Here is a 12,365-nt window from a genome sequence, read left to right on the forward strand (position 1 = left end):
TTTATATCTTAATTTAAATGCATAAGAGCAGATGGTCAGATTTCATTATCAGCTCTGAATTTTGTGAAACCGCTGCTGCTGTGAAGCAACGCAGAGGCTTACATGAATGTTTTCTGTGATAACACACTGACCTCTTAATCAGCAGGTTCTCTGTTTGCAGAATGACATGCAGGAATGATGTTGGCCTCCTTTCTCTAGTCTAACTTATTAGGCTTCAGATTTAATATATTTTGAAACAGATAAGATCAGTTAGTTGGAGCGTTTGACTAAAGCCATGCTGGATTTAACACATAAAGATACATTATGCGTCTCATGGAGGTTAAATATGACTTAATCAGTATTTATTTCAGATGTAACTTAATTTGGGATCGTTTTGCAGCTAGAAAATTGATTAAATAGTTAAATTCCTCCTTCATTGACAGACGATGGAGTATCGATTAGTGTTTACGTCCCTGCTGTTGATTGTAGTTTCATTTCAAATAGCATTCCTGCTCATTTTTGCACAGTATTCTTTGTTGTAAATAGTTTGTTGCTGCTTTTGATACACAAATACACTCAGTTGGACATTTATTTATACCTGAATATGGTATTTTCTTTTAAAAATGTTCAGTATTATTTCTCTATGTTGTAAATTGATCCTTGCTGCTGTTTTTTGTTTACCTGTAACTTGCTGCAAGTGCACCTGAATTTTACAGAGGTGGAACAATAAAGGATATTTCTCTTCTATTCGTCTAAATTTTAACAAAAGTAGGTTTTAATATTAATTTCTGAACTTCAAAGTCTTAAAACATTCTAAACCATTATAATCTTAACTTGTCAGAGTTTTATTTCTAAGTCTGAATTTTTAGTTAGTTTTGTCTTATTTCAAGTGGACCAAGATATTTGCAGTTTTGTTATTAAAATAGTTCCAGTTTCATCCAGAAAGCTGGTGAGGAAAAGGCAAATGGTTGCTCTTTAGGGTCCGTCTTTCTCTCTATCCGTTTGATCTCTTTATTCCTTTGTTTTACTCACTGTTGTCACATTTAAATCCTTGGCTTAATACCTGCGGCTGGAGATTTGCGGTGTAGATGTTTAACAGTGCTTCCTGGCAGGTTAACTTGCCTTTTCGGCAGAGATCTCAAAGATATTTAGCCAAAGTAATGAGTTTTCCAAGCTTGTGGGTCTGGTTTGATCCCTCTTTTTTAGTAAAATCGTTCAGCTTTCAGGTGAATTCAGCAAACCACACAAGATCGGTGTCACTGCTGGCAGCTTTATTGGTTTTTTTAATCTCTTTTGCTGAAATGTTTGACTTTTTAACTGTTATTACAGATTTCACATTCTTCATATTTTGTTTTGAAAATAATTTAGCAAATAATTTTGCAAGGCATGTCATAAAGACGTTTGAGTTTAAACCAGAGGTATCCAAAGTGCGGCCCGGGGGCCATTTGAGCCCATCAACTAATTTTGTGTGGTCCCCAATTGTGATTCAAAAATTACACAAATTTGGCCGGTTGATGCAAATGGAGACTTTTAATTTATAATCAGGGTGAAAATTGTTACCATAATGATTTTATTACACAGGAAAATGTAAAGTTACAACATTAATTATTTATGTTTTTATAACCAAGCTTTAACAAAAGGTAAAACAAAGTTTATCCAGAGACTTTTACTGAAAAGCTAACTTTGCTGCACCCAAATCAGCTTTTATTTTTCCTTAAATTGACTAAATGTAGCAAGTGTTTTGAAAGGAAGAGATTCAAATCCAGTTCTATATACATTTATTAAATCAAGTCCAAAAGAAACTGAAACTAGATGTTTTTATTTTAATACAATAAAAGCACAAAATCTACTACAGCGAATCACTGCCATTGTTTAAAAAAGAAAGAAAAAGTAATTCATTTCTGTCAAAAACAGAAATTTTGGGAGTAATCGCAAAAAACTGTCTAGAAAAAACTAAGACATTTACTAAAAATAAATTTTTTTTTAGATTATTAGAAAAAAACGTGGAAATTTCTGAAAAAAAAATTTCTAGAAAATGTTCAAATTTTCTAAAAAAACAAACTAAGATTAATGACAAAATTTCAGAGTATTTGGTGGAGATTTACTCTTCTTTCCATCTACAATGGCCCTAATAAACAGTCATAAAAATCCCTTTCAAGTTTTGGATCTACAATAATTTATTTGATACATTTTTTCATTGGGATTTTTTGTCCTGTTCCTACTTTTCAGTTTACAATTTTGGCCCACATGGCGAAAAGTTTGGACTCCCCTGGTTTAAACCCTCCACATCCCTTAAAACAACAGACATTCAGCTACAAGTAAAGACTTATAGATGCAGCAGGTTTCATACATTTGAGAGGAAAAACTTTGAAAAAACCTGAAACACGGTGGAAGAAGGCAGCTGATTATGTCATCAGGGTTATGTACTTTCCAACTTTAACGTTTAAACAACGAAGCAGGTCATAGGTAAAAACCTGGACCCACTTTGGTTAATACGCTGCAAATTAAACGTCTGCAGTCGAGGGAAGAATCAGAGCTATTCCCTTGTCCATGACATCATCTCATCCCATCTTATGGCGACCCCTGACCCCGTAGCGCTCAGTGCTGACAGCAGATGGTCAAACTGTTGGCCGACTGCAGCAGCCTTTGAAACGGGACTCTGTGGTTTGACGTTGGTGATATCCTAGTCAGTAACTTCGGATTAGCGCAGGCGTAAGATGTGTTTCACGTGTGCAGAGGGGATTTTATCGTAAACACCTCGGCTATAGGATGTCGGCCCACAATGTGGTTCATATTTACATGTAGAAACTCGTGGCTGAACAGTTTGATTGGGTTCATAAAGATTTTATCACAGAAATCTGAGCCAGTTGTTTGTTCTTTCATCTTTCCAACTTCTTTGATTCATAGTCAAAGCAGGATAGATAATTTTAGAGCAGTTTGTCCCCAGAGCATGTTTTAATTTTTTAATGAAATTTAAATGAGAGTATTTTCTAATAAAAAATAAAGACACTGCTACAGATTTAGTCATTTAGTTCTGTGAAAAAGTTTGGGTTTCTTTCGTTTTTGCTTTCATGTTACACGTCACAAATTTTCACACTGCAAAAACTTTAAATCTTGACAATTATTTTTTGTCTAGTTTCCAGCACAAATGTCTTAGTTCAAATTCTAGCCAAATTCTAGTCTTATTTCAAGTTTACTAAGACATTTGTGCTAGAAACTAGACAAAAAATATTTGGTAAGATTTTGTGTTTTTGCAGTGAAAATTGACTTTTTGCCCTTTAGTTTGTAAACGTTGCACAAAAATTTCTCATTTTCAATAAGAAGTTTATTTATTTTTAAATTTGATGATTTATAGAAATGCAGAAGCTGAATAGCTAATCAACAAACTGAAGGTTATGCACCGAGAACCATGGTCTTAAATTTTCTTATGCGTTTTGTGACACAGTTTGCAATTTTATCTGCAAAAGGCGCTAAAGAATATATAAAATTTTACTTCCTTCCTGTTGTCTTCTTCATGGTTTTGATCAGTTGTAACATTCGGCTGTTGATGCAAACATTTGTTTCTATATATCTATTTCGATACAACTAAAAATCATCCTAGAGCAAAAGCTTTCCATTAAGCAAATTTAATTTCTTAGTTTAAATTTGCGTAATTCTGTGGCTAATGGAAACGCAGCTAGTGACTCTTTACTGAGTGTCTCAATAGTTGGCATCAGCTGCTTCTTGTCTCCCATTAAGATCTAATCGGATATGGCAACATTTGGAGTGGAGTGGACGTGATGACATCCAGATTTCTGGAGAAACAAGCTGATGATTACATGAACGCTCAAAACCTGCAGTTTCCTTTCATCCCCATAATCCACCTGGGTGATTATCACAGGTTTGTGCTTAACATGTCTCAGTTTTAAAGTTAGTGTCCTTTCAAGACTCAATGGGAGCTCCTCATAAATCACTGTAACCACACCAGCAAGATAACAATAACAAGATTAAATCAAGCAGTGCTGGAGGTGGTACACATGGACATCTCCCCACACAGCGGTGAGATCATGGTTTTTGTCCTGTACTCAGCTCAGAGCTCTGGAAATAAAGGATCTTTTCCTCTGAACACATAAAAGAAATGTCAACTCTCCACTGACGTGTCTGCTCTGCAAAAACACGTCAGAAAATTGACTAATATGGAGCAAAACTGTAAAGAGGTGTGGCTGGACACTCATGTTTTAATCAACACCCAACAGCTGGGTTTGATTAAACTGTTTTTCATGCATAATTCAAATGGGTTGTGGTTGCAGTAAAGTTTACCAACAACAATCCTACTACCAAATTTACTCCAAGAGTGCATCAAAGTCTGATCCAGGAAGTCATAAAACACCCAGGACAACATTTACAGAACAGAAGCTCCCATTTGCATCAGCTTCATGATTTACCAAAAAAAAAACAAAAAAAAAAACTGTGCAAAACTACCAGCTACACTGCAAAAACACAAAATATTACCAAGTATATTCGTCTAGTTTCTAGGCTTCTAGCGCAAATATCTTAGTTCATTTGAAATAAGAAAAAGAAACTTACAAATAAATTGTCAATAAGATATAGGAGCTTCTTTAAGTAAATAATTCTTTAATATTGATGAAATAGTAACAGTTCCACAAGCAGATTATTTCACTTACAGCAAGACACTTTTCCCATGTTATAAGTTAAATAATCTGCCAATGGAGCTATCGATTTTTCATCAATATTAAGGAGTTATTGACTTAGAACAAGCTCCTATATCTTTAAGAAAAGTTACTTCTGAGTTAAGTTTTGTCTTATTTCAAGTGAACTAAGATATTTGTGCTAGAAACAAGACAAAACCAGTTGGTAAGATCTTGTTTTTGGCAATGCATACAGTATAGTCACCCTGGCTGGAAAGGGTGACTATACTTTAGTTAAGTAACTAAGAAGATAAAGACAGTAAAATACGAACTAATAAACAAACTGAATCACCAAAAAAGTTAAAGCCTGGAAGAAACGATCCTATCTGGACATAATTAGGTGCCTGCAGATCAACGATGGATGTGAAAATGACACGGAGACGATCACTACATATTTTTGTAAACAATTAAGAAAAAATACATCCATACTGACAGGTTGCAATGTTGCAGAAAATGATGTAGTATATATGCTGTTGGTGGCGCTGTAGCACCGCCAGAAAACAACGCAACGAACATCAAATGGCGGTATGTTTGTTTGAAGTCGTTGCTTCGCCCTGCATCCAGTGCAGGTTGTTACAACCAATAGTAGCCACACAGGCACACCTACTGGAAGGAAACACACCATCCAGTATAACACTTTCATTCTATTGGCTGACAGGTTGCCAGGCAACAGTACCTTTCTGTTCCAAGCCTGAGCAGATAATGATTCCAAGTGAGCAAAAAGGTTTGCGAGTGAAGATTTGATCCGAGCAGAGACAAGTTTTGAGGAGAAAGGTTGGAGAAAACACAGTGAATATTTGAAAGAGAGCAGAAGTTTTGAGGACAAGCATTACAATTTTGAGAAGAAAGACGTGAAGTCCTGCTTTCAAACTGAAAATGTAAGCACAAGTAGTAAAAGTTTAGAGAACAAAAGACATAAAATCCTGCTTTCAAACTGAAAATGTATGCTCTCAAATTATGGGAGAAAAATTCCTCCTTAGGAGCTACAACCTCATCATTATCAGTTTCAAAAAAGATCATTTCTGATCTCCCAAGACCCCAGATCCCTGAGTATTCACAGCCTAAACGACAGAAAACTTCTGCAGATACACCTAAAATTGTCTCGATGTGGACAATAGGTAGCATTCACCACACTGGGAGGCTTGACAGGAGTCACATGATGGTGTGGTGGATAAATCGACCCAGTGTTGGAACCAATGAGTACATTTTTAAGGTTCTGGTCGTCCAACACAGATCACATTATGGGATGATCATCGTATTGTGTGGCAAACTGTCACTATGTTTGTGAAACAGATAAAAAGCCCCTCTGCTTTCTCCCAGTGCTAACTAGAAACATCCAATCAGAGCCAGGAGGCGGGTCTTGGCGCTGTCAATCACAGTCTCCCTCCCCACCTTCCTCTCTGGTATGCTGCAGCTAGGATAGCATGTTTTAAATGCTCAGACCAGTTAGCATGACCACCGATAACGGAGGATTAGTGTGTTTCCTGTAACGATGAGTTTCTTCTCCGCCATTAGCATATTTAGAAGTGCGTTCACAAGTTTGATTGACAGCGTTAAGACCCTCCTCCTGGCTCTGATTGGTTGTTTTTGGTCAAGAACAGTGCATTTCTTCAGATGCTAATAGTAGCTGAGATAGGAAGTGAAGGAAATCGATCTTTTCACAGATTATCTCTCTCCTGACAGATTTAACAAATATGTAAAAAAAAACAAACATATTCTTTATGAAAGTTAAATTTAATTACATTTGTCTGCAATTAAGATCTAATCAGAGATTGTGACGTTGAGAGTTTTAGGGATATGATGATCTAGCAAAAAGGCCCAACAAGCTGATGATTACATGAACGCTCAACTCAGCGGTTTCCTTTCATTTCAGTATTACATCTGAGTCATTATCCCAGATTTCTGCTCCATATGTCTTTAAAGTCAGTGTCCCTTTAAGACTCAATGGGAACCCCAGTAAACTCGTAACGAATCACTGTAACCACAAAGAAAATGTCAAACCTCCACTGACGTGTCTGTCCTACAAAAACAAGTCAGGAAGCCTGTCAGGCCTGCAGAGGCCCGGGTGTTTTAATCATCGCCCAGCAGCTGGGTTTGATTAAACTGTTTATTATGCATAACTCAGCTCAGTGGGGGTTTAATATATATAAACCACTGGGTTATAGTTGCAGTAAAGTTTACAAATTTGCCATAAAGTATGAACTTCTATTATTTATTTGTTAACCAATGTAATATGAATTCCAACCAGTTAATTGGATAAAGATGTAATGCTTTCCTCCATCTGAAGGGATTCTGTAATCATGATGGTTCAGTTCAGCAGATAATCTGTAATAAGATTACAGATGTTTTTCCTGATTCTCTCCTGCACTGTAAAACACTTGAGTCGCATTTAGTTGTGTCAACTATCTTCTACTCTTTTGGTCAAATAAATTTAGTGAGTTTTTCCATTTTTAGCCTAAATGTGCAAAACCACTAAATCTTTTTTTGATCAAGTTTCATGTGTAGATATCTTGGTTCACTTGAAATAAGAAAAAACTAACTTACAATTAATGTTTCAGCAAAATATCAGAGCTTGTTTTAAGCAAATAATTCCTTAATATTGATGAAAATGTTCTAGTTCAGATAAATTCACTTATAGCAAGACATTTTCCCATGTTATAAGTAAAACAATCTGTCAGTGGAACAAATATTTTTTCAACAAATATTAAGGAATGCAGTTTGAAACAAGATTTTAAATGATCTTGTTTCAAACTGCATTATCAAGTTAAAATAAGTAGATAATTTAACTGATAAACTCACTAGATGAAGGCAGTATTTTTTAATTTAGTTAAATTAAAACAATTCAAGATAGAAAATAACTTTTTAAATAGCATTTTGAAGGCAGCAGGTGGACTTTCACTGTCAAGTTAAACCACCTTCTCGTGTTTTACAGTGTGATGTCTAAGAAACGGCATTATTCATAGTTTTAGCATTTAGGTCACAGTTTCAGCTGCCAAGATGTCTCACAGTTTATATCAGAGCTGCTGGACTGTGTCTGATTCTATGTATGGTCACAGGAACAGCATTCACAGAAAGCAGAGCTCTCAAACTCAGCTGCCAGAGTCGGAGTGGCAGCTCGCCCTAATTGCCTTTCCCTCCGCTGATCTCCTCTGGACTCTTTTTTTGTTTTCCCTGTCCTTCGTAAACTGATAAAATTCTCCCGTTGCGTTTTGGACGCGATTCAAGCTCTTAGCATTCATGGCTCTGGCATGCACTGGCAGCACACAGTTTGGGATTGAAGTGAATGGAGGAAAAGTGAATTTTGCTGTGATCTTAAATGTTTTGAGATTAGATAAGAGTAATTACGGCATTAAGGTATCGGTTTTATTCGTTGGAATAAGTTTTTATGTCTCATGAGTAAAAACACATTTGATCAACTTGTTGAAAAATAGTCCAAATTTTCTATCTGTATTTTTTATTTGTTTTCCACCTACAGCTCATGCAACAATGAAGCTGCACTTCATTGTTGCATGCTCAGAAGTAGTTTTCACTACAGCTAATGACAGTCAATTTCATTTTAATTGCAGTCCCTCCCTCTAAAGGTACGATACGGTTCATGCACATCAACAAGCCCAGATGTTAGCATCTTTCTTCAAATCAAGTTTTCCATCTAAAATCTTAATGTTTCTTAAAATTGTATTATAGAGTTGTGGGAACTCAAATATTACAAAATGGTGTTTACTGTTGCTTGTGTCAAACTCAAGGCCCGGGGGCCAAATCCGGCCCGCCTTGAAGTTTTATGTGGCCCAAAGGGACATGTGAAAAGGACTTTAGATTCAGCCACTGTATACTTAAATAGGATTTTATCAATCCTATGAAAGCAGCTTTCAACAAAAGAAAATTAGAGCCTCACAAAAAACTAATTCTCAAATTTTTCTTAGAATTTTTCCCCCAGAAATCAGTTTTTTTTCAGAATTCTGACTTTCTTCTCATAATTTAGATTCCCCCTCCCCCTCAGAGTTAACCAGAATTATTCTGACTTTTCTAAATCAGTCTTCTTGGGGGTCAAAAATCAGAATACTAAAAGAAAAAATAGTCAAAATTCTGTGAAAAAAATTCAACTCGGAGGGAAAAACACTTAATTCTGGGGGAAAAATGTCAGAATTTTGAGAAAAAAGTAAAAATTCGGAGAAAAACATATTTAACTTTAAGAAGGACTCATCGAGTGCAGAAGCCCTATTTTGTCATTTTTTAGAGGTTTATTAATGAGTTTCATCAATACATTTGGCCACAACCAGACATCTATAATCTTAAAACGGGCCAAAATAAAAATTTGTTTGACATTTGTGTTATAAAGTCTACACACCACTTGGACGTTTTTCACATTTTTTAAGTACTGCATAATTACAAAGTGAACAAAATGGTTGCTTTTATTACATTTTTTAAAATAAAAGCAGCCATTTGCATTCAGCCCGCAGTTGTGCAAAGGTGTTTTTTCTTCTTCACAGAAAAGTTCAAGTTCGGTCAACCTGGACGAAGAATGTCTCCGTCCGTCTCATAAGTCTTTCAGTGCAGTCTCAGCAGTTTCCAAAGTTAGCTCTGATTTTGTCTCCATCACAGAAGTTAGAAATGGCTAAGCATGTGCCAACCAAAACATGCTGCACATATTTAATGTGCAAAATAAAAACGAAGCTGTCTGGGTGTGATATGCTGTGAGAGACCGCTGCTGGTTAACATCTGGGGATTTGGACCCACCTGTCCTCTACGGCGGAGGAATGTAGCCGACATTAATCACACCGATAAGAAGCTGACTGATGAAGGGCGGTTAGCGTGAGTTTGTGCAGCCAGCAGTTATATTGAAACGCTGAAATGCTTAATATTGATGCTCAGTGATGTCATTAACCTGTCCAAACCTATCAATAACAATATTTTCTGATTCCAATTGATCTGTTTTTGCCTCATAATTTGTCACACATTAAAGACAAATTGAAATGTTTGTTGTCTTGTATCTTTTATAAACAACAACAAAGGTCAACAGCATGTCATGGAGCTTTGCTCAAACATCCATTAGGTGTTTCTACAGTTGGGGAATCGTTGACTTGTTTCTACAGCAGGGATGACAAACTCATTTTTATTTTGGGCCATAAAAACATTATGGCGGTTGTGCTAAAATATATTGATGAATCTCATTAATAAACCTCTAAAATATGAATAAATAGCCGCTGTTGCACTCGATGAGTCCTTCATAAAGTTGAATAATAACGTACATCTTTTCACATTCATGTAATTTGGCAGAATACATATGAAAGAAGAATATGGCCATGGAAAAATAAAGGAATTCTGGCTTCAGTTGTCTGAGGTCAAAAGTCAAAATTGTGAGAAAAATGTCAAACTTTTGACTTAAAAAAAAAATCAAATTCTGACTTTTCCCCCCAAAAATTCTACATTCTTTTTGTCATAAGTGATTTTTTCCCCAGAATTCGGACTTTTTTCTCAGAATTTTGATCTTAAAAGGTTAAAGTCAGAACAGTTCTGGTACATTCTGAGAAAAAAGTCTAAATTCTGAGAAAAAAGTCAAAATTCAAATTAAAAAGTCAGATTTTCTGACATGTTGACATGTAACACATGTTCAGAGCTATCAAACCAAGGGATGTATAAGTAAAACCCGAATCTCTTTCAGTAAACCAACTGATGTTTAGAATATTTGCTTTTGATTTCACTTTGCTTGCTGATCTTTTAAAAAATTGCAGTTCTCTAAAACTAAACTGTAATACTGCAGCAAGATACAGAAAGTTGGAAAAACCTTTTAAATAAAGATAAAAATCCTTTTGTAACAAATGAACTGTTTCTGTCCTGAGAACAAGCAGAGGGCCAACATTTACATCCAGTTTAAAGCAGTAGCACAAACTTCGACGTATTTTTACAGCACATACCAAATCAATGAGTTCAATGTTGTTACCAGACCGTTTAAGAATGGGAACATAAATTATAAACTCAGTAATGAATTAGAAAATGCACTATTTATGATGTGAGGACTGGCACTTTTCTGCTGAAACATATATTCAGTGTGAAGCCTTAAAATGCTGATTAAAGACGTACAAACGTTTAATAGTTTCGTATAACATTACTGACGTATTTCACCTCTGGACTGCGGCTGAGCAATTAAGACACAAAACTAACTGCAGAATAAATCTGTGTGTGTGTGTGTGTGTGTGTGTGTGTGTGTGTGTGTGTGTGTGATGAGATGTGAGAGGTTTTTCTAAGAGTGTAAAGAGTTTAAGGTATGATTTTCCAAGCTAGTTAATAAAAGGAGACTAGAAAATTCCTGAAGAAATTTAACCGGGGCCTGCCAAAGTGTGCCCGTCGGTTTGGACCCAGCGTTATGATGCTAGAAATTAGCATCAATGCTAAAGAAAGCTGCAATCATATGAGGACAATGACAAGAATGTTGACTAACATGTACTTGCACCGTTCAGTATGATAAAGTAAGTGTATCAGCTAAAATTAGCAAAAATGCTAATGTTAGCATCATTGCTGTCACTGGCATGTGGGACATCACTAGGATGTTTTCTATAATGGACTTACTCCATTCAGTATACTAAACATGGCTAAAAAGTAAAATAAATAGCTAATAGCTTATTTAAGCTAAAATGCTAATGCTAATGAACTGCCTTGCTGTGCAAGGCAGTTCCCTAACCTGGGAGAAAAAGATAATGCAGAATAATATTATTGCACCGCCTGCGGCGGTGCACTAACCTCAGGGGCATGTTGAGGCTTTTATTTTGAAATTTTTGTTAAGCTTAATTTCAAAGGTCCACACTAATCCCATGTGTAATAGTCATTGGGTTAAATCAGTTATATAATGCTCAAAACACAAGTAGTTGATGTGAAAATATTCAAGGCTTTTATTTTGAAATTTTCTTTATGCTTCATTTCAAAAGGCCAAACTAATCCCATGTGTATCAGTGCTTTGGATAAAAAAGTCACATAAAGCCAAAAAGAGCAATAACATGATGTAAAAATATTCAAGGCTTTTATTTTGAAATTTTCAGTATGCTTCATTTTAATGTTCCAAACTAATCCCATGTGTAACGGTGACTGAGTTAAATCAGTTAAATACAGCCCATAGCAGCAAGTAGTTGTAAAGGCCAGTTCAGTCCTCCTGGTCTTCCACTATAGTTAGAACTACAGTGATGCGTATTTGTAGTCCTAACCAGCAGCCAATAGCCTCCTGAGTTCCGTTGCTATGGTAAATAATTCTCTCTGCCAACTGTCAGCTGTGAGTGAGACATGCAGGTGGAAACAATTCTCTGTTTGAGCCAGCCAGTTTGAACTAAAAAAAGCATTGGAAACAACTCCTTCCCGTTCGGGAACCGTAATACATATTCGAAAAGCGTTTGAAGCGTATGAGAGGGCTGTTTGTCGTCTCCGTTAGTCCCGCGATTCATATCTCTACGTCACTCACAGTATTAACAGTGATAAGAGAAAGAAATGGTGTGCCCAGATCTGAAATTTTTGAGAAATATATGAAAATACATGGGAGAGAGCCTGAGAGAGCGACAGAAAATCCTGTCGCATGACTTTGCTCTGAAGCACCGTGACAGAAAACCGTAAGCCCTAGAGAAATTTCGAAAACATTTTACCGGAGCAGACAGGCGTATCAATGTCAGGACCGAGTTTGATACTAATCGTGCGGTATTTGTGGGCGTGACGGCGATT

The sequence above is a fragment of the Xiphophorus couchianus genome, chromosome 11 (genome assembly GCF_001444195.1).
Source record: "Xiphophorus couchianus chromosome 11, X_couchianus-1.0, whole genome shotgun sequence".
NCBI lineage: Eukaryota > Metazoa > Chordata > Actinopteri > Cyprinodontiformes > Poeciliidae > Xiphophorus > Xiphophorus couchianus.